The sequence below is a fragment of the Dromiciops gliroides genome, chromosome 6 (genome assembly GCF_019393635.1).
Source record: "Dromiciops gliroides isolate mDroGli1 chromosome 6, mDroGli1.pri, whole genome shotgun sequence".
Taxonomy (NCBI): Eukaryota; Metazoa; Chordata; class Mammalia; order Microbiotheria; family Microbiotheriidae; genus Dromiciops; species Dromiciops gliroides.
Window position 1 is genome coordinate 113396102 of NC_057866.1, and position 23549 is coordinate 113419650.

General features: G+C 38.8%; 1 protein-coding gene across 1 annotated transcript in view; it reads right to left on the reverse strand.

Annotated features, from left to right (window-relative positions):
* Window positions 1-18981, reverse strand: part of SMIM14 (small integral membrane protein 14) — a 74784-nt gene extending 55803 nt beyond the window's left edge. Inside the window, exon 1 of the mRNA XM_043970783.1 lies at window positions 18714-18981. The gene's annotated coding sequence lies outside the window, so the exon portion shown is untranslated. The remainder of the gene's footprint in view (window positions 1-18713) is intronic.
* Between the last annotated feature and the right edge of the window lie 4568 nt (window positions 18982-23549).

The window sequence follows — 23549 nt, forward strand, 5'->3', positions numbered from 1 at the left end:
AACCTAAATCTTACCTTCCACTGTGTCAGGTGGCAGTGTGTGGACCCTGAAAAGTATACTATACTGCTGTCAAACTCTCTACCCTGACCACCCTCTGAAAACCAAGGGAGAGGCTGCTGAGACTTTAATCACTTTAATGCACTGCTACAGTCCCTTATTTTAACTCTGTGTGTATTTTTCTATTTCAAATATGTATTTTGTAAAGACAAGTTAAAAAAAAAAAGTAAAGACAAGTTCAGATGATAGTAATATTCAAGTGTCACCTGCTCCTCTCTACTCCCCCTCTCCTTGTTGTATAGATTTCTATTGGCAGGCTTCATTTATGTGAGGTAGTTTTCCTGTTTCCCTTTCCCTGCCCACGTTCCCAAAGTATTCCACTTCCCTTCTCTTCTCATTTTTCTTTTAAAATTATCCAAATGTAACAATATCAGTCCCAGACTTACTTTCTCTATGACCTCTGGTGATGAGAGTTCTGAGAAAGTATACACTCAATCCTTAGTCTTCTTCAGTTGACTTCAAGCATTCATCAGTAACCTCATTTTCACTTTCAAGTTGGTGACCATGCACATTCACAGCTATGTGCAGTAGAGAAAAAAAGGGATGTCCAGTAAGGTCTTCAGGATAGCAAAGACTATGATGACAAAAAACCTCACAATAATAAAAACCTCACAGTTTCCAAGCTTGAAAGGTGGCTCAGCATAATTGACCAGCTGGCTAGATACATCAATGCTGATCCCATAGATGTCTGACATTTTGCGTGCCATGTGAGATCCTTAAGGGTCTTGGAGTATGGGAAAATATCTCTAGATATGCTAACTTCAGTTAAACATCAATGCACTCCTGCTGTAGTCCTATGAAAAAATCCTCTAACTCACTATTTATTAGAAAAAGGCAAATTAAAACAACTCTGAGGTACTATCTCACACCTATCAGAAATTAAAAGCTCCAGGCAACAAGGTAGTGCAGTGGATAAAGCACCAGCTCTGGATTCAGGAGGACCCGAGTTCAAATCCAGCCTCAGACACTTGACATTTACTAGCTATGTGATCCTGGGCAAGTCACTTAACCCTCATTGCCCTACAAAAAAAAAAGAAAGAAAGAAAAAAAGAAAAGAAAAAAGAAAGAAATGACAAGCTGTAGGAGATGAGAAAAAAGAATAGGGCTATAAAACTGCATATCCTTTGACCCAGCAATACCATTTCTAGGTTTATATCCCAAAGACATCAAAAAAGGGGGGAAAGTGCCTATTTGTACAAAAATATTTATAGCAGCTTTTTGTGGTGGCTAAGAATGGGAAATCAAAGGAATGCCCATCAACTGTTGAATGGCTAAACAAGCTGTGGTATATGATTGTGATGGAATATAATTGTGCTATAAGAAATGCCAAACAGGATGATTTCAGAAAAGCCTAGAAAGACTGACAATGCAAAATGAAGTGAACAGAACCAGGAGAACATAACAGCAATACTGCACAATGAAGAATGTGGGGGACAGCTAGGTGGTGAAGTAGATTGAGCACCAGCCCTGGATTCAGGAGGACTTGAGTTCAAATCCGGCCTCAGACACTTAATACTTACTAGCTGTGTGACCCTGGGCAAGTCACTTAACCCCAATTGCCTTAAAAAAGAAAAAAGAAAAAAAAGAATGTGAATGATTTAGCTATTCTCAACAACATCATGATCCAAGACAATCCCAAAGGATTTATAATGAAGCATATTATTCTCCTCCAGAGAAAGAACTGATATTGTTTTAATACAGACTGAAGCATGCTATTTTTCACTTTCTTTCAAGTCTTCTTGTACAAAATGACTAGTATGGAAATGTTTTACATGATTCCATATGTATAATCTACATCTGATTGATTACCTTCTTGGGGTGAGGGGAAGAGGGAAGGATAGAGTTTGGAACTCAAAACTTAAAATTTTTAAAAATTATTTTAACATGGAATGGGGGAATTAATAAAATATATTAAATCAAACAAAGCAAAACAAAGCTCTGAGGTACCACCTCACATCTATCAGAAATGACAAGCTAGATGGGGAGGAAAGAAAATAGGTACACTAATAAACTGCTGATAGAATTTTAAACTGGTCCAGACAGTCTATAAAACAATTCTGAACGATGCCCAAAGGACTATAAAACTGTGAAATCCTTTGACCCAGCTATACCTCTACTAGGTATGTATCCCAAGTAGATTTTTTTTAAAGAGGAAGAGGATCTACATGTACAAAAATATTGACAGCAACTCTTTTTGTGCTGCTGGCCAAGAACTGAAAATTGAAGGAATGCCCATCAATTGGGGAATGGCTGAACAAGCTGTGGTATATATTGTGATGAAATACTATTGTGCTGTAAGAAATACTGAACAGATGCTTGCAGAAAAAACCTAGGAAGACTTATATGAACTGATGCAAAGTGAAGTGAGAACCCGGAGATCTTCCTGCATAGGAACAGCAATGTTGTAATGAAGATCAAGTGTGAAAGACTTGATTCAAGACAATTCCAAAAGACTCATGACAAAAAATGCTATTTGCCTCCAGACAGAGAACTGATGAATTCTGACTGCAAACTGAAGTATAATTTTCTCACTTTATTTTCCTTCAATTTGGCTAATATGGATATATTTGATTTTGTTTTTTTGGAGGCAACTAGGGTTAAGTGACTTGCCTAGGATCACACATCTAGTAAATGTCTGAGGTCAAATTTAAACTCAGGTCCTCAACTCTAGGGCCTCTGCTTTACCCACTGTCCCACTTAGCTGCCCCTAATATGGATATGTTTTACAAGATTTCACATGTATAACTGATATTACATTGTTTGCCATCTCAGCAGATGGGACAGAGGGTAAGGGAGAGAGAGGCTTTGGAATTCAAAATTTTTAAAGAATGTTAAAAATAAATTAAAAAAAAAGAAAGCAAGTAAAAAATAGAAACAAAAATACAAATATAAATGCCCGAAAATGGAACAGATTGGCCAACATTTCTCCAAAAATACTAGAATCTCCACATTTATTAAGTACTTATTTTATGTGCCAAGTAGACATTGAAATTAAAGAAGTAATTCACATTCTATTGTGTAAGACAACACAAACATATGTAAATGTATGCAAAATAAATACAAGTAATTCTTTGAGGTGAAGCTGGAAAAAAATGAAGGAAAATAGGATTCTCATAGACAGAAGTGAGGAGAGAGTGGTTTGGTTTTGCTTTTTTTTTTTAAATGGCATTGGTGGGTGTGTTGTTTTTTTTAAACCCCATTACTGTTTTAGATGCAACAGGAAGAATGAAACAAGAATCTCTGGAGCTATGGATAGGTTTAAAGTTCTTCCAAAATGTAGCAGAGGAAGACCCTCTGAGGAAGGAAGCAGCAGATTCTTAGGATCCCCAAGTACTGCTAATGGAAGTCATCTAATTCTAACCACAGGAAGAAATGTTGCCACTGACAGGGACCACGGTGACCAAATAATGCTGTGACATTAACAATGAGGAGTCATGCTGTCATCCTAGGGGATGGATCCATGAAATATCCAACTTCTGCCAAAATTTCTCAGACCTGACAACCACAACCCATTTCCGGCAATTTATATGGGGACTGATCGTGCTACCAGGTACTGGGAGGGCCTTTTTTTAAAAAGTGAGGCAATTGGGGTTAAGTGACTTGCCCAGGGTCACACAGCTAGTGAGTGTTAAGTGTCTGAGGCTGGATTTGAACTCAGGTACTCCTGACTCCAGGGCCGGTACTCTATCCACTATGCCATCTAGCTGCCCCCTCCCCCCTTTTTAATTTAAATTTATTTATTTTGCAGGGCAATGAGGGTTAAGTGACTTGCCCAGGGTCACACAACTAGTAAGTGTCAAGTGTCTGAAGCTGGATTTGAACTCAGGTCCTGCTGAAGCCAGGGCCGGTGCTTTATCCACTGCACCACCTAGCTGCCCCCTACTGGGAGGGCCTTTAACCTGGGAATTTACTGATTTAACAAACGTTTATGAAGCACCACTATGTGCCAAGCACCAGGAATACCAAGACAAAAAATTAAACAGTTCCTGCCCTCCAAGACTTTACATTCTATTGGTGGACACTTGAATGCACACAAATGACAAGCTATAAACCAAATCATTTTGACAGGACAGAGCACTGGCAGTAAGCACAAGTCAGCTTAAGTACAGCAGTTAAATGATCTAATAAAAACCCCAAAATGGGATATGTAACAATTCAAACAGGTTACAGTAAGCAGCCCAGTTTGTTTAGAACATAAGGGCTCATTAAGTAAAACAATGTGCAAACAGGGGCAGCTGGGTGGCACAGTGGATAAAGCACCGGCCCTAGATTCAGGAAGACCTGAATTCGAATCCAGCCTCAGACACTTGACACTAGCTGTGTGACCCTGGGCAAGTCACTTAACCCTCACTGTCCAACAAAACAAACAAAACAATGTGCAATAAGCCTGCAAAGGAAAGAAAAATTTGTACTGAATCCCTTCATCCTAGAGGCAAGAGAGAGCCACTTGAGTCTATAAAGCTGAAAAGTAACATAGTGAGATGGATATTTTAGGATTATCACTCTGAAAACTCTGGAGAAGATGGTTTTGGTCAGAAGAAGATTTGAAGCAGAAAGACCAATGAAGAAATTATTATAGTAATTAATAATAATAATAAGTGTAGAGGAGACAGATGTAAATTATTTTGGCAAGTACAAATGACACAACTTGGCAAATTAATGGATTGGGAGGGAAGGGGAAAGGGGGTGAGAGAAAAAAAGAGTTCAGAATGACTGAGGTAGTAAACCTTGTTGAATGGATGATAGTGATGCTTTTACCAGAAACAGACAACCATGTAGGAATATGGGATATTTTCATCACTCCTTCTCACTGAATGTAAAGATTTCAGGAGAATAAGGGAGATTTGTAAAGTGTTACAATGATTTAAGAAAATGCTAATAGGGCTTGGATTTCTTAGCCAAAATACTGACACCAGAAATTCTTGGTTAGGAATTCAGTACCTCTAATGAGGAGAGATTTTTCAAAAATTAGATTTGTATGAAGACTGGAAAATCTGACCAAGAAATCTGTAAAATGGGGCAGCTAGGTGGCGCAGTGGATAGAGCACCGGCCCTGGATTTGGGAGGACCTGAGTTCAAATCCGGCCTCAGACACTTAACAATTACTAGCTGTGTGACCCTGGGCAAGTCACTTAACCCCAATTGCCCCCCCCACACCAATTAGGAAAAAAAAGAAAAGAAATCTGTAAAATGAAAATATAAAAGGGAAAAATGTCCCAGGTATGTCCGCAAAGAAAAAAGAATACAGAAATTAGAAGAAAGAGCATTGATATTATCTGTGTAATTTAAGATTCTAAATGTGGATTCTAATGTGTTCCCCCAGTTTGGGGGAAACTGACTAAAAATCACTGATAAAACGAGTTTAGGTTTTTAAGGGTTTATTGGAAAATAGAAAGAAAAAGATTGAGAACAGAATTCTAACAGCCTGGCATTCCTATCTTTCCTCAAATTTCCTGTGAAGTCCTCTGCCGCCACCACCAAGTCCGGAAGCCAAAAAGGCCAGCGCTCTCTGCGCAGGCTCCCTTTCCTCCTTCCTGTCTCCTCCCAGACCACAGGAGGCTCCTCCAGTTGATTGGCTGGTAGACTTGATAGACAGCACCCATGAGCAAACGTCATTTCCTGACGCCAAGGAAAAGCCACGATGCCTCTGAGGCATTTTCCTCATGGTGGAGCTCTCCACAGCAAGTCTCCAGTAGGTGGCGTCATTCCAATCATTACATATCCTTACTGTGATACAATCATTATTAAGGTTTCCTTTTATCGATTAAAGAAAGTATTAAGAAATAAATATTTCTCCACTCTTAAGTCCTTTCCAGATTTACCTGAAAGAAAACTTCCTTCTAAAAAAAGAATGCCTGGCTCTTTTGGTTCCTGACCTTGCCATGGCGGGTTAGATGATGGGGTCTCTTAGAAATAGTTAGATTTTTACCTTTCTCTCTGATCCTAATGCTCTTTAATAAATACTTAAACACTTATTAAAAAAAAAAAAAGAATGCCTGAAACTAAATCCTTTTCTGCCTTTTCAAAAACCTAACTACTTTTGTTTAGAAACCAGGTAAAAGTTCAAGAATTCATTCTAAGGTCCCAGAAAAAGTATTAAGAGTGATAACCAGATTTAAACTAGGAACACCTAAAAGTCATTGTTTTTCTTCATCCTTGACAGGACTGAATGGTTTAGGAAATGATTTTCTAGGATTTAGCATCTTAAGTGTTGTGTCATTTTAAGGGATAACTATTCTGTTTGATGAACTTTTATTTTAGTTCAGTAACCATGTTCTATCACATTGTGAAATTCTTCTTTGCTGAGGAATACTGTTGATTGTAACTCCCAAATGGCTTATTTTTTAAAGAGATTTCCAGAATTACACATAATGGAGATAAAAGATCTTTCCAGTAAGATCAGGTAAAGCAAAGATGACCATTATCATCAACAAAGTTCTAGAAATGCTAGCTACAGCAGTAAGGTAAGCAGAAGCAATTAAGGGAATAAGCACAGGTACAAAGGAAACAAAATCTAGCGAAGTTATAGGATATAAAATAAATGCATATAAACAGTCAGCATTTCTATATATACCCAACAAAACCTAGGAAGAATAGCTTGAAAAGGAAAAATTCCATTCAAAATAACTATAGAAACTTTACTAAAATACAGTATATCCACCAAGACTTACTCAGAGACTATATAAATCTAACTATAAAACACAGCAGAAATAAAAACCATAATTAACTGGAAAAACATTAATTGCTGATGGGTAGGTCAAGCCAATATAATCAAAATGACAGTACTACCCAATTTACTTATCCAGTGCTATCCTATTCAAGCTGTACAAGTTGTATACCAAAGAGACTGGTTGGGGGTGGGGGTGGGGTGGTCCTCGATGTACACCGAGATGGCTATGGGAAAAAATGTATAAACACTGTTGGTGGAGCTGCTAATTGGTCTTAGACATCCTGGAAAGAAATTTGGGGGACAGCTAGGTGGCGCAGAGGATAAAGCACCGGCCCTGGATTCAGGAGGACCTGAGTTCAAATTCGGCCACAGACACTTGACACTAGTTGTGTGACTCTGGGCAAGTCACTTAACCCTCATTGTCCTGCAAAAAAAAAAAAGAAAAGAAAAGAAATTTGGAACTATGTCCAGGAAGCTACCAAACCCCTGGGACTCAGCTATACCACCCATAACCCCCCCCCAAAAAAGAAAAGGATCTATATTTATAAAATTAATCATAGCAATTCTTTTTGTGGCAGCCAAAAATTGGAAACTAAAGCAAAATCTTCCTACTGGTGAACTGCTAGACAAATTATTTATGGTTATGTGAAAATAATGAAATATTACCATGTTTTACGAATTGATTAAATCAATGTTTTTTCCTGTTCAGTCACGTCTGATTCTTTGTGACCCCATTTGGGATTTTCTTGGTAAAGATCCCAGAGTGGTCTGCCATCTCCTCCAGCTTATTTTACAGATGAGAAAACTGAGGCAAACAGGGTTGGGTAACTTGACCAGGGTCATAGCTACTGTCTGAGGTCAGATTTGAACTCAGGAAGATAAGTCGTTTTGACACTCTATCTACTAAGCCACCTAGCTGCCCTTAAATCAGTACAGGATGGCAGTTAAAAAACTAATGCATCCCGAGGTGGAACTGCCAATAGATATATCCCTAGTGTCCAGAATAGGAGAAGCAGCAGTCCTGTTGAATTCTGCCCTTCACAGAGCACATCTAGAATATTATTTTCAGTTCTGGGTGATTCATTTTTAGCAACATCAAGACTGAGTGATGGGAGGAGACCACAAAAAACAATGGTCAACTGAAGGAATCAGAGATGTATAATCAAGAAATTGGAGATATTGAATCAAGAAAAGTTGATTTTTTTATCTGTTTTCAGGCTGAAGGAGTATTACTTAGATTTGTTCTGTTTGGCCCCAGGGGTCAGACTAGGTCCCTACTCTGCCTTTCCCATGAGGTGGCACGTTGGGCATATGACTTAACCTCCCTTTCCTCCTGCCATCTCGGACATCAGTTTAATTGATGCCTTGGGGGCAGCTAGGTGGCATAGTGAATAGAGCACTGGCCCTGAAATCAGGAGGACCTGAGTTCAAATGTCACCTCAGAGACAATGGTTAAAAGTTGCAGAAAGGAAGATTAAAGCTTGAAACTGAACAAAACTTTCCAGTATGAACTGCCCCAGAGTGGAACAAGTTGCCTTAGAATTGGGTCCCTCATCACTAATGTTCTTCAAATGGAGACTGGATGACAATTTATTGGTGATGCTGTAGATGGGATTGCTGGTTCAATACAAATTAAGTTAAGTGACTTCTGAGGACCCTTCTAGCTCAAATTTGAGATGCTTTTTAAAAATTTTTTTTTTTGGCAGGGTGATGAGGGTTAAGTAACTTGCCCAGGGTCACACAGCAAGTGTGAAGTGTCTGAGGTCGTATTTGAACTCAGGTCCTCCTGAATCCAAGGCCGGTGCTTTATCCACTGCACCACCTAGCTGCCCCCAAAACACATGAGTGTTGAAGAATAAAAGTTAACCAATTCAATTCAACAAACTTTTATTAAATGCTGAATAGATGCCAGTCACTGTGCTAAGCACTGAGGATACAAAAAACAAATAGAAAGGTAGTTCCTGACCTCGAGGAGCTTAGAATTTAATGAGGGAAGACAACATACAAAAGGAAACTGGAAAAGGGGAGGAGGGATTAAGGAGAAAGGAGCCACCAGGGGATCTTCAGTCAGGCCTCCCATCTTGCTCCACAGAGTTGTAACCAAGCAGGATGGCAGATGGAAAGTGAGCAGCAAAGTCCAAATGTTGCCTCTTTTTATGAAGGCTTTGGGAGGAATTTAGTGCTCCACCCTCCAGTCCTAAGATCAGAGAGCAGAGGAAGCTGAGGCAAGGTGGGAAGGTGCTGAGTATCCAAGGCTGAGTCAGCAGCATAGGGATGGGCTCTGGAGTGATCAGCTTAACCAGGAAAAAGGATCTTGTTCAGAGGAGTTGAAGTCAAGTTGAGTTTAAAGTCACTGAAGACATTAAAAGTTTGGTAGACTCAGGTTCTTACTTCTTCCAACAAAAAGTAAATCCAGCCATCTTTCAATGTTTCTCTTTATATTGAGACCTTCCTGATTAAGAGGCACTTCAGCTGGCCCTTAAAGAATAAGTAAAAGGCAAGGTAAAGAATGACAAGGAAAGGCATTCTAGCTTCAAGAACAGCCTTAGTAAAGGTTAAGGTAAGAAGAGGAAAGCATTTGACAGTCATGTTTAAGGATTTACTTTGAGTGGCCTTCAAAATATCACTATTTTGAAATATTCAAGTTTCAAGGAAGTCATGACTTTATTTGCTTGTCACACCCATGATTGTGTTTTAAAGAAGTTGCAAAATCAAACATGACAGCAGCAAGTATATTGACCATTAAGTTTGGTTTAAAACACCTCAAGACAGTTCCTATTTTTCTATCTTGGTTCAAGTCAACATGGTTATCTATAAAAAGTCTGGTAGCTTTGCATCTGTGCTATTTGAAACTGAATCCAGTCAAGCGACCAGTTTCATACTGTTGCTTTAAAAAATATGCTTGCTGTAAATACACACACACACACACACACACACACACACACAAACACATGCATCTGTATGTATGGAGCTAGATGTAAAAAAAAAAATAGGAAATGAAAAAAGTCAATATGAAAATAATGAGAAAGGAACTTTCTCCAAAAGAAGATGACTGTGGCATAAATATTATATATAAATTTAAGATTTAATCGAAATCTGGGAAAGTTCTTTATAGTGTTATCTCTTTTATTTTTTGCCATGAATAAATCTATCACCTTTTCATTAAAATAATTTTAACAAATATTTTGACTTTTCCTCAATTAGAAAAGTTTCTCTATAAAATAAGAGGGCTTAAAGTCCGAGTAACCAAGATACCAATAATAGCCCTAGAGAAAACAAACAAACAAACCCAAAGTATCTTCTCCACTGAGAAATCCAGGAGAAGACTGGCCCTAGGATAGACTGCTGCCTGCCTGCATTGTCAGATAGTTGTTGGGCTGAGGGTCTTTGCTTGGTTTTCTTTATTATAAGGTGGGGGGTATCTCCCCATAAATTACTATTTATGCCTTTTACCATTACAACCTATTTTCAGGACAAGGGTATTACCACAAAATGCAACTCTAGAAAGAAAATCATATAGGATTGTGACATTAACCATAGTTTTTTAACATAGGCCACTTCTTAACAATGTGGTAACTTACTAGCTGTGTGACCCTGGGCAAGTCACTTAACCCCAATTGCCTCACTAAAAAAAACAAAAACAAAAACAAAAAAACAATGTGATGGCTCAGTGGATAGAGCACCGGCCCTGGAGTCAGGAGTACCTGAGTTCAAATCCGGCCTCAGACACTTAACACTTACTAGCTGTGTGACCCTGGGCAAGTCACTTAACCCCAATTGTCTCACTAAAAAAATAAAATAAAAATTAAATTAAATTAAAAAAAAACCAATGTGGTAGAAGAGGAACAACCTGGATTCTGGAGTTACAGCACCTGGGTTTGAATTCAAACTCTGCCACTTAGTATCTATATGGTTTTGGCTTTCATTTCTCCTGCTTTCAATTTGCTCATTTATTAAAATAAGGGGACTGAACTATATCATTTGTCTCCTAACATCTGACTGCATAACCCAACAGTTAAAAATGGTTGAGCATGTATCCTCAGTACATATATGTTTAATTGTATTATTTATTTGTATTAATTACATAGATTATAAAACAAGACAAAAAATAGACATTTTAAAAGGAGATAAAAATAAAAATTTGAAAATATTTTGTTTAATAGCACAGGAACTTATTAAAATATTAATATTTTAGTGAAACAACGTGATTGAATACACTTCATTTTTTAAAATAATCTTTGTTGAATATTTTGTGATACAGCCGTTTCAAGATCTGATCCGAATTAAAGAAACATTTGTTAGGTTGCTGAAGTTCTAAATTCAATTTATTTCAATACCCGGTTTTAATAGCTGTTAGATGACAAAGATATTGTAGATCTAAATGGAAGAAGTATGTAACTGGCTGTGCTTACGAAAGCAAAATACCAATTTTTCAATCCCAAACGCCAAATCAAATCATTCAAAGGTTTCTGTTTTGCTTTAAATCAGCTAGGTAATCTCCACTTTCTCTCATGATAATCTGCTGTTCCCACATTTTAACATTTTTCACAAATAAATATAAAACTCATTTTCAACACATTTATACTGAAATTTATTTATATTTTTAAAAATTAGAAAATTCCACTTTTAAGTATGCAAGTAAATTTTTATAGGTAACATGACATTTAGCAACCCAAACTTCCAAGAGCCACAGTTATGAGGGAGAGGTTAAGAAGGATCAGGATTAAGAAAAGGTCCTTTATATATGGTAATTAAGAGATCCTTTGGTCAGCTTTCATCATCAGCTCTTTGGGCTCAGGGATTGTCAAGGAAGACAGCAGTTTCACTTGATTGAAGAGTCAAGGATGAAGAGAGGGCTAACAATAGAAATAGGTAAATTTGAAATAGTGGGTTTGGAGGAGCAGCTAGGTGGCACAGTGGTTAGAACACCAACCCTGGATCAGGAGAACCTGAGTTCAAATCCGGCCTCAGACACTTAACACTTACTAGCTGTGTGACCCTGGGCAAGTCACTTAACCCCAATTGCCTCACTAAAAAAAAAAAAATTAAGTCTGCAATGCAGATCTCCACTCATCCATGTCTGATCATTCTGTTTGATTCACTCTTTTATTTGAAAAATGAGAAAGGACAGGAAGGAGAGGTTTGGGTGGTAAGGTGTCTTATAATCACTGGCCCAGGAAGCTTGTTGTGATAGCTGAGAGATGAAAGGCTGCCAATTTGGTGGACTGTGAGCTGAAGGGCAAATACAGTTGCAGCCCTAGGAAACTGGGGGTGGAGGAGGTAGTGTTAAACTATAACAGATGAACTGAATAGTCTAACAGTGTTGGAAATAAGACCACAATAGACTTTCTAGGATACTGTAGGATGTGCAAGCCATCTTCCCCAATTCAAATTGGCAGAGCACATGGAGCACATACTCTAGTAATCAGATGGCCACAGCAACCACCAACTTGGAGATCTGGAGATCTCTAAGGCCCCTTCTAACTCTGTGACTCCTATGCTCAGTAACAGTTAATATACAGCCACTACAGCACACACATGCATTCATATGATACTGATTTTCTAAGTAAATACAAATGGTTAATAGCTTTAGCAAAGGCACAGGATGCAAAACAGTACTAGAAAATTTTTCTGCACTCTAAATAATAAAAAAGGGAGGAAATGGAGAAATCCCATTAAAGATAAATACAAAGGGGCAGCTAGGTGGCGCAGTGGATGGAGCACTGGCCCTGGATTCAGGAGTACCTGAGTTCAAATCCGGCCTCAGACACTTGACACTAGCTGTGTGACCCTGGGTAAGTCACTTAACCCCCACTGCCCTGCAAAAAAAACCAAAAACAAACAAACAAACAAATAAATAAATACAAAGGTGGAGCAGTGGATAAATCACCTGCCCTGGATTCAGGAGAACCTGAGTTCAAATTCGGCCTCAGACACTTGACACTTACTAGCTGTGTGACCCTGGGCAAGTCACTTAACCCTCACTGCCCCACAAAACAAAAACAAACAAGAATAAATACAAAAAAAGCAGAAAGTATCTAGGAAGCAATCTAGACACACTCAAGACATAAAAATACAATTACAAAACACTGTTCAAAAATAAAAGACAAAGAACTGGATTGATATTCAGTGATCTTTGTTACCAACATAAAAATACTAACGCATTCATTTACAACCTTCAGAATATAACATTAAATGAAGAAAAAGCCTCTCAAAACTTTAGGCTCCCATTTTGTTTCTACAATGACAGAGGTTGCTGAGAATCAGTTTTTGGATCTCCAATTATCTATGACTAGTGCTATGCTAAATGTGAACTCCTTTCTCAAGAATCTATAATCATGCTAGGTGGTGCAGTGGATAAAGCACTGGTCCTGGATTCAGGAGGACCTTAGTTCAAATATGACTTCAGATACTGGACCCTTACTAGCTGTGTGATCCTGGGCAAATCACTTAACCCTCATTGCCCCCCCCCAAAAAAACCCCAAAAGAAACAAAAGAATCTATGATCAGGACTTGCTGCCAGAGGAGCTGTCAATGCTTGGTAATATGGAATTATTAGAATAAGAAAGTTGTGAGACACTCCCACTGAGGCAAAGAAAGGAGTTGGAGGCATTAATTTTATTGTATGTTGTTGTCATATACCTAAAGGTAATAAAATATTCTATTGGGATATCCAGTCATCTTTTATTCTAATACTTATAAATCTTTGCAAAAAGACCAGCAAGAAATTAATTTCTGTTTATGTACCTTTATCAGTTGCTCAAGATGAAGATAGAGAAATTCTATGTAGAACTACGTAGAATTCTATGTAGCTCTTCCAAACTAAATCAATTTTTACCCTCAGTGAATTCAATGAAAAGGTAGTAAAAGGTGAAGAATTCAGAAATAAGAAAAAAGCCTCAGATATTTATCATACATGACAAGACCAACTCCCCAATAGGTGAGTGGTCAAAAGATATGAATGGTTTTCAGAAGAAATGCAAATTACTCACATCTTATGATAGATTCCTCCAAATCAATTATGAGAAATATTTTTACTTCATATAATAAATTGGCAAAAATAATAAAAGATGAAACTAGTCAAAGTTGAGGGGTTATTAAGAAAATAGGCATGATATACACTTGTTGGTGGAATGGTGAATTGGTTCAACCATTCTTGAAAACAATTTGTGATTATTCAAATAAAGTCATTAAGTAGTTCTTATCCTTGGACCAAAAGACCTATAATCCCAGGAGATTGACAGAAATCTCCCATATAGAACAAAAGTAAAAGAAGCCCTTTTTTATGGTGTCCAAAACATTGGAGACAAAGTGGTCAATTATCCAATGATGCAGGGGCAGCTAGGTGGCGCAGTGGATAAGGCACCAGCCCTGGGTTCAGGAGGTCCTGAGTTCAAATCTGACCTCAGACACTTGACACTTAGTAGCTGTGTTACCCTGGGCAAGTCACTTAACCCTCATTGCCCCGCTCGAAAAAAAAAAAAATCATCCAATGATGCCAAGAAAAGCACAGTACATGAATGTAATGAAAAATTATAGCATAAGAAATGATGAATAAGGAATTCAAAAAAGTATGAGATCTGTATAAAGTGATACAAAATAAAGTAAGACCAATGTCTGTCCTAGAGAAAGGATGATTTATAAATGTACCTCCCTCTACTTGGTGGAAAGATAGAGCAGTAGAGGTGTCAAATTATTGTATGAACCTTTGTTAAAAAGGAAAGTTCATAGTCAGGGAAAGAAAGTATATCCAAAGATGATTCATGTTAATAACAAAAAGGTGTCAATACACTTTAAAAATAAATAAATAAAATAAGAAGAAAGAAAGTAAAGTATCTGAACATATAAAGATGACAAATTCTATCTATAATTCAGAAAATCAACATGGTCACTGCAAATACTTCTAAGACATTCATCCAAATGGCTATGTAGACAAGAAGTTCAAGCAAACCCTGGATAGTATTAAGAAAAATACTACAGGGGCAGCTAGGTGGCACAGTGGATAAAGCACCAGCCCTGGAGTCAGGAGTACCTGAGTTCAAATCTGGCCTCAGACACTTAACACTTACTAGCTGTGTGACCCTAGGCAAGTCACTTAACCCCAATTGCCTCACTAAAAAAAAAAAAAGAAAAAGAAAAAGAAAAATACTACAAACAAAAACAAAACATGAAGCAGTGGCTATAACTCTGTCTTTGGAATTGGGGGACATTATTGCCCATATATAGATTACCAGGGGAACCTTGGACAAGTTGTTTCATCTCTCTGGGCCTCAACGTCCTCATTTGTAAAATGAAAGTGTTGAACAGGATCATCTCTAAGGTCTGTTCCAATCAAAATATGATCCTTTAATCTCACCTTTACATAAAAACATGATGTACATTTCACATCTGAAATACTCTATACACCCCTTTGTATATTAGTTATAAAGTAACCTAGAAACCATTCAGAGAAGAGAAACCATATTAATTTAGGGAATTAGAGGACTACTGTCTGAGAATATATTTAAAAGATTAGAACACTTCAATCTAGAGAAATCAAGGCTGAGAAGGGATAAAAACAATTTGGTTAAGATAGATTCGGATGCCCAAAAAGAGAAAAAGACCTCTTTGTACAAAAATATTTATAGCAGCTCTTTTTGTGGTGGCTAAGAATTGGAAATCAATTGTCGAATGGCTAAACAAGCTGTGATGGTGATGGAATATAATTGTGCTATAAGAAATGACAACCAAGATGACTTCAGAAAGGCCTGGAAAGACAGGTATGAAATGATATATAGTAAAGTGAGCAGAACCAGGAGAACATTGTGCACAGAAACAGCAATATTGTTTGATGAAGAACTATGAATGACTCAACATTACAATGATCCAAGACAATCCCCAAAGGACTATTGATGAAACATCCTATCCACCTCTAAAGAAAGAACTGATATTGATGGAACAGACTGAAGCATGCTATTTTTCACTTTCTTTCATTTTTTCTTTTAATCAAGTTTTCTTGTACAAAATGACAAATATGGTAATGTTTTACATAATCATACATGTATAACCCATATCTGATTGTTTGGCACCTCAAGGAGGGGGGAGGGGAAAGAGGGATAAAAATTGGAACCCAAAACTATAAATAAAAATGTTGATTACCAAAAAAAAGATAGATTCAGATTGGTACCAAATCTCAAAGTACTAGAACAAAAAGCACCCCTTTAAAGATTGAGAGAAATAAAGGAGGAATCAGAAGGGCTATCCCACAAAATCCATAAACTTCTGAAACACAGTATCCCAAAAATACAGGGTGAAAATAGAGAACAAAGGTTTTCGTAAATGAACAATAGTTATGTCAAAGATAACTAACATAAATTAGAATGTTGAGTTATGTCCTTAACCGCTTTAGTGGACATCAAAGAAGACAACACGCTTCCAGGTGCCTGTTAGTTACTGCACTGGGCCAACACTACATCCATATGACACTGTATAGCAAACTATTTTGGCAATTCTTCTCAAGATTCAGAATTAATCTTCTCTGTTACTTTTCCTAAGGTGGTGGTCTATCTAGGCTGGTTAAGAGACTGAGAATTTACTCAAGATAACACTGAAACTGTAAGTAAATATGTCTAGGTTAATTTTTTACAAGTTGGGTCATTAGATCAAACACTGAAGGCTATTGCATGAATGGGAAGGCTAAAGCATTTAAGTTGATGTTTTAGTATAAATTTATGAAAGTAAAGGTACTGAATTCCACCATTCATTACCAATCAAAAATCAAATTTTTTCTGCTTACATAAAAAAGTAATATATTCCTATGTCTAGATAAGGATTCATATAGAAATCCTGAAAACGCAAAAGGTCTGTAAAGATCACATTCACTGTAAAGCCAATTAAAGGGACCCTAATATTGAATCATCTCTACTTGGATTTAATACACATTGTTTTTCCACTTTGTCCCAATTTCTCATTGTTAACTACAAGAATATAGTGGCAAACAAACTGACTGGAAAGCTTGAAAATGTTAGCCCTTTCTCTTTTGGAAAAATACAACAAAGGAAGATCTTAGCACTGGGTTAGTAATACAGCTTCTCCTGCATAAGCTAGGGTCATAAAAGGACAGGACCTAGTCTTGGGACTGAAGTTGTCTGGGAACATGGAGGGGCAGGCTACAACCATGTGTAACACTGGGAACCAATGGAAAGTAGAACCCAGAAATACACTTATAGAAAGCTAGAGAAAGGGAACCCATCAAGAGAGGTAAATTATCTTCCTCCTCCCCCTAATCCTCATTACCTTAGGCCTGGACTATTGCAGTAGCCTTGTAGTTGGTCTCAAGTCTCTCCCCACTCCCAGTGAAACTACCTCCAATTTATCGTGTTTATACATAGTTGTTGGCATGTCATGTCCTCCGTTAGAATGTGAGCTCCCCAAGGATAGGGACTGTTTTATCAGTCAGTAACCATTTATCAAGCTCCTCCTGCCAGGCCCTACTCTCTCCCTCAATGAGCTTATACTCCAATGGGAGAAGAGAGGGAAAAGGAAGCTGAAAGGGAGAAGGGAGGAGGGCGACGATGAAGTCCAAAGGACTGCAATCAAATGGGAAATGAAGAGATGGCTGACCTGGGAATTGATGAGATGGGAGTACCATGGCTAAAGAAATCTAGGAAGAATGAGAAGTTTTCTTATGATGCGTTCCTGAGGCACATGACAGAGTCCAAAGGAGTACAGCCAGTATCTTCAGCGATTAGTAAAATGTCCGGCACTCAGCAGACACTTAATAAATACTTGTTTTTATGATTTTAAATACTTGTAATGTTTTTTCTTGCTTTCTAAATAAACGGTGAAAAGGGAGGAGTTGGAAGAGAATTCAAAACTTAAAATCGAATTTACATAAATGTTTGTTTACTGATCCCACATTTTGGAGTACACCTGATAAGCCTAACCTATTACTTCTACCAGTAAACGTGCTGACAAAGCGTATAGTTGGAATCCTCTAACGCTGAAAAGGAGACACTCTCTCATTTGATGCTAATCACACCCAATCAAAGAAAAGCTGCAAGGATAGTCAAAAAGACTCAGCTTTAAGTAACAGAATTTCTGCTATTCGGAGGAAATAGCCTCTAGTTGGCAACTAAAGTAACCGAAATGCCCCTGTGGCTTCTAAAGCGAATAAACCATCTTTTTTCCGCCAAGATTAAATGAGGTTTAAAAAACACCCACTTTGGGGGGGGGAAGGGGGGAGGGAATGCCATTGTTTTAAACCCGCAGAATGAGCTTTATAGCAGCAACATTCAATTTCTTCAAAGGACAAGAACGTTTCAATATGGTCACATTTATCAAACCAAAAGGAAAACTGGGATGTTCAGATTTACAATACATTTGTTGTTCAGTTTTCGTACAAAAGGAGGGAGGGGGGAGAATTTTTTAAAAGGGACAGAGAATCGGCGTTCGTTTAGGATAAATCACAACAAAGGAATCCCACCCAGCAGTGCAAAGAGGGGTTGTGGCAAAGGACTCCTATTGGGATTTCAGGTTTGGGGGGTGGGGTCGGGGGCGTTTCTAACTTTTCCACCCTCCTGCCTTCTACCCTTTCTCTTTTTCTCCGGCCTAAATCACCTCACACACACACTGTTAATCTTAACACTAAAAATAAAATCACTGCTCATTCACCGAAACACTTTCCCTTTCCCCAGACTCCTAGAGACCGAGCCCAATCGAGGAGCCCGGGGCCCAGCGGGGGGCATGAAGCAACGCTGAGAGAGGCTTGAGGAGCTGCAGGCTTTCTCTCCCGGCCCCCGGCGAACAGCTGGAGTCCCACAGCTGGAGCCACACAGCTGGAGGTCGCCGCCGCTAGCGCTGGTGCTGCAGCTGCTGCTGCTCAGACGGACTGGGCTGCGGGGGAGAAGGGAAGGAGAGGAAGAGGGGGAGGGGGCACAGGGAGTGGGGGTCGCAGGGGGCCTCAAACGGTTGCCAAAGTGGAGCGGGGGAGGGGGTCAAGACTCACCCTCCCAGGAAAACAAACAGGTGAGGCAGGAGCTAGAATGAAAGACAAAGTCCCGAGCCCTCAGAAACCGCTGTCGCCGCTGCTGCTACTGCTGTTGCAACCGCTGCAGCTACCACCGAAGCCGCCGCCACCGCCTCCTTCCTCCTCTGTTTTGATTCGATTGACCACGTCACTCCTTGCCACGAGACCCGGATCTGCCGGCTCTGCCGGCGCAACAGATTGCAGCAGCTAGAGACCCGGCTCGCGCCTCCCCCTGGCCCTCACCCTCTCTCCAAAAAAAAAAAAATAATAAAGGTTGGGGAGCACGCGCAGGATTCCAGCGCTTGCCCAGTACGAGCCGCTTGGTGTTCCAAGGGGAAGAGGGTGGGGGCAGGAAAAATAAACAAAGCAGCGACTAGGGGTGTAACGAGTCCGGGGAAACTAGTCCTGGAGGAGGTCTTTGGACCTGCTCCTGAAATTCTCAGAAGCCGGATTTTGGTTCTTGTCGGGAGGGGGTGAGTCGTAGATGAGGAAATAGAGTGAGGGAAGAGAACACCCGGTTGTTTACGAAGGCTAGGCCCTTGCAGTAGGGATAAGGGCAGGGACTGCAGCTTGGCCCAGAGCATCATTAGTCCACTGTGGAGGCTGGAAAAGGATTGAGATGGACGGTTCACAGGCTCATGTGCTTTTGAGTTAGAACAGATCTTACAAGACCCAGATCAGGGATTCTTACCCATTTTTTTGTATCTGTCTCCTCCCCAATGTCACCCTGGCAGCATGGTGCAGCCTACGGCTCCCTTTTCAGAATAATGTTTTTAAGTGCATAAAACAAAACACATGGTATTGCAAATGAAACCAATTATATTGAAATACCCTTATTAAAATATTTTTTTGAAAAAAAAAGTTCACAAACAGCAAGTTAAGAACCTCTGATTTAGTCCATCCCCTTTATTTTAGATGAGGAAACTGAAACCCAGAAAGCAAATGATGTCCCAATGTCAACAACTAGGATCGGAATTTGGATGCTGTCCTCGGACCCAAAATCTATGGATGCTGATGACACAATGAATAGAGCTCTGGGGCTGGAATAACGAAGACCTGAGTTCAAATTTTGCCTCAGATACTAGCAGTGCGACATTTTCCAGGTCATTTAACCCTCTGTTTTCTCGTTTCCTCATTTGTAAAATGAACTGGAGAATGAAATGGCAAACTACTTAAGTATCTTTGCCAAGAAAACCCCAAAAGGGGTCACAAAGAAGGGGACATGACTGAAACGACTGAACAACACATTTAAGAACTAAACTTTTCCTAAATTCATTCCTTGTTTGGGTCATCTTCAGCATTACTAAGAAATTTACTAGTAAAACAACTTCATAGACTCCTAGAACAGAATTTTAGAGCTAGTAAGGAAACTATAACAATAATAATGATTGCATTTTAAGGTTTGTGAAGCATTTTACAAATATATCCTTTGAGCCTCACAGATAACTCTAGGAATTGGGTCCCCACTTAACAGAGGAGGAAATTGAGGCAGAGTTTAAGTGGCATGCCCAGGGTCACACAGCCAGTAAGTGTTGGAAGCAAGAACTAAGCAGAAGCCTTTCTAACTTCAGGTCCAGGTTTCTATCCACTGCACCACCAGCTCCCTCATAGATTATTTCACCTGAGAAGCACCTCATTTTATAGTTCCTTACTTGTTACATAAAAAATATTCACTTTAGTCATGTTTCAGATGCATAGGACTAACTAAAAATTAAGAAATAAAGTAAATTAAAACAAAGAGTTCAAACTAGCTTACTTTTTTTTTCTTTCAGGGCAATGAGGGTTAAGTGACTTGCCCAGGGTCACACAACTAGTATGTGTCAAATGTCTGAGGCCTAATTTGAACTCAGGTCCTCCTGAATCCAGGGCGGGTACTTTATCCACTGCACCACCTAGCTGCCCCCTAAAACTAGATTACTTTTAAAGTTCTTTCTTCTTGTTGTTTGTCCTTCTTTCCAGAAGAAGACCATGACACTGGGGTGATGTCATAACTTGCAGTGACCCTACAGGATGTTTTTTAAAGCAATTGGGGTTAAGTAACTTGCCCATGGTCACACAGATAGTAAATGTCTGAGGTCATATTTGAACTTAGTTCCTCCCAATTTCATGGCCAGTACTCTATCCACTGTGTCACCTAGCTGCCCATAATTCCTTCTACCTCTAACTCTATAGTCCTATGAACTAGATAGGCTACAAGAAGCCTTTACACACCACCACCATAACCCCCACACCCTATCCCCATGGCCCACTCCCTCCTGAAAATATCTTGTATATACTTCTCTGTTTACTTGTTTGTTTGAGGACAGAAACTTTTTTATTTTTGTATACCCAGAGCTTAGCACAGCAGCCCACACATAGTAAGCGCTTAATAATGGAGTGGACTGTCCATCCACATCCATACAGTTTCATATTATATTTCAAAATTTCAGTGTCAAACTGTCATAATCATAATCTTTAAATTATAAATTCTTCATCCCCTTGGTCTTTCCTGTACAGTTTATTAGCTAAATCTTTAAGTTCCTATAGATTTAATTTGTAGCATTCCAGGCCTTGATGCTTGTCTATTGATGAATCAAATTACCACAAAGTCACACCCAAGTGAGAATATTTGGAGAACCTTTCTATCTATTAGGAGGGCAGCTAGGTAGTACAGTGAATAGAATGTCAGTCCTGGAGTCAGGAAGACTCCTCTTCTTTAGTTCAAATCTTGCCTCTGACACTCAAGTCACTTAACCCTGTTTGCCTCAGTTTCTTCATCTGTAAAATAAGCTAGAGAAGGAAATGGCAAAGCACTCCAGGATCTTTGTCAAGAAAACCCCCAACTGCATCACGAAGAGTTGGACACAACTAAAAAATGACTGAACAAACTTCCTGGACATAGCTTGTTTGCACTTATTTGAAATGATTCAACAACTATTTATTAGGATGCCTTCCTTTTGGACTTTGTTCTGGACATCCTTCTTGACAATGGTGAATACCTTGGCAATTATACATATATATGTATATGTATATATATATATAGTATATAGATGTATATATACACATATACATATATTCACACACACATATTCTTGTTTTATGCTGTACTTGGTAATGCTAGTTAGTCATGATAGCTGAATTGTTATCTTTGTGGTTACATTTATCAAGGAAACTTGTATGATGAAAAAAATATATACATTGCTTATAGTAGACTAAAAATAGAAATCTCCAATGATGCATGTATGCCAAAGCTACTTGATTATACTGGCCTGGCCACTAAGTTGTTTGTCCTCGTCCTTGTTGTTCATCCTTGATTCTTCAAGAGGACCAATGACATCAAGAGGGTGATGTCTTAACTTTCAGGTTAATTGGATGTAAGTGAGGCAGAACTGAGAAAAGCCCAGGAAAGATCCCTAAGTAGCAGGTCATTAAGTATGTTTAATTGCTCCAGGGGGCCTCAGTTTCCTCTTTCAGTAAAGTACTAGATGATCTCTAAAATACATCCAACAATTCAATAACTGTTTATTATTTATGTTTACTACACTTAAGGCACTGTGCTGGATCCCCAGGGAGGAATTGTGTCACAAAAATAAATATACAGTCCTATAGAGAAGCATATATTAAAAGCTCTTTTTAAGTTTCTCCAAAAATATTAAGAAATAATATTTTCCTCTAAGGTCCTTCAAACTCCTGGGGACAGTCCCTTGGAAAGTTAGATGACAGATCATTTAGGTGAATGATTCAAAGGTGGAAACTAGAAATTTAATTGAATACCTAGTCTTGATAATCTGACTCTACAATAGGTTCCTAGACTCACCTGAGAACAGTCTTATTTTGCATTCAAAGTTAAGATATTCTACTTTTGAACAGCTCTAATTATTGGAAAGTTGTTGTGTTGTTTTTTTTTTCCTGATGTCAAGCTTAAATTGACTTCTTCCAAACTTCTATCCATTGCCCTCCAGGACCAACAGAACAGGTCTGATCCTCTCCCATTCAAAAGCCCTTCAAATAGTTAGACTGCTATCAAGTCCTACTTGGGCTTTTTTTCAGGCTAAACACCCTCAGTTCTTTCCTCTAATCCGCATATGATTTGGGGGTGGGGGCGGGGCAATGAGGGCTAAGTGACTTGCCCAGGATCACACAGCTAGTAAGTGTCAAGTATCTGAGGCTGGATTTGAACCCAGGTCCTCCTGAATCCAAGGCCAGTGCTTTATCCACTGTGCCACGTAGCTGCCCCCTTCCTCATATGATATTAACTCAAAACTCTTCACCATCATAGTTTTCTTCTGCTGGACATTCTTCATCTTATCAATGTCATTCTTAAACTAATGAACAAAATATAATGTTCTAGATGTTCTGAACAGGGCAGAGTGTCTCTCTAAATGAAACCCTTTGTGGTAGCTGCATCACACTACTTGACTTATATTGAGATTATAACACCAAGAAAACAACATATGTGTGTATACACATTAATTTTTTTTTAATTTTGAGTTCCAATTTATCTCCCTCCAGCTCCTCCTCTACCCATCATGAAAGCAAGCAATATGACACCCATTATAAATGTGAAGTCATGGGGCAGCTAGGTGGTGCAGTGGATAAAGCACCGGCCCTGGATTCAGGAGTACCTGAGTTCAAATCTGGCCTCAGACACTTGACACTTACTAGCTGTGTGACCCTGGGCAAGTCACTTAACCCTCATTGCCCAGCCAAATAAATAAACAAATAAACAAATAAATAAATGTGAAGTCATGCAAAACATATTTCCATATTAGTCATGTTGCAAATTAGTCCTGGTTATGCTCATTTCATTTTGTATTATAATGTTCATATAAATCT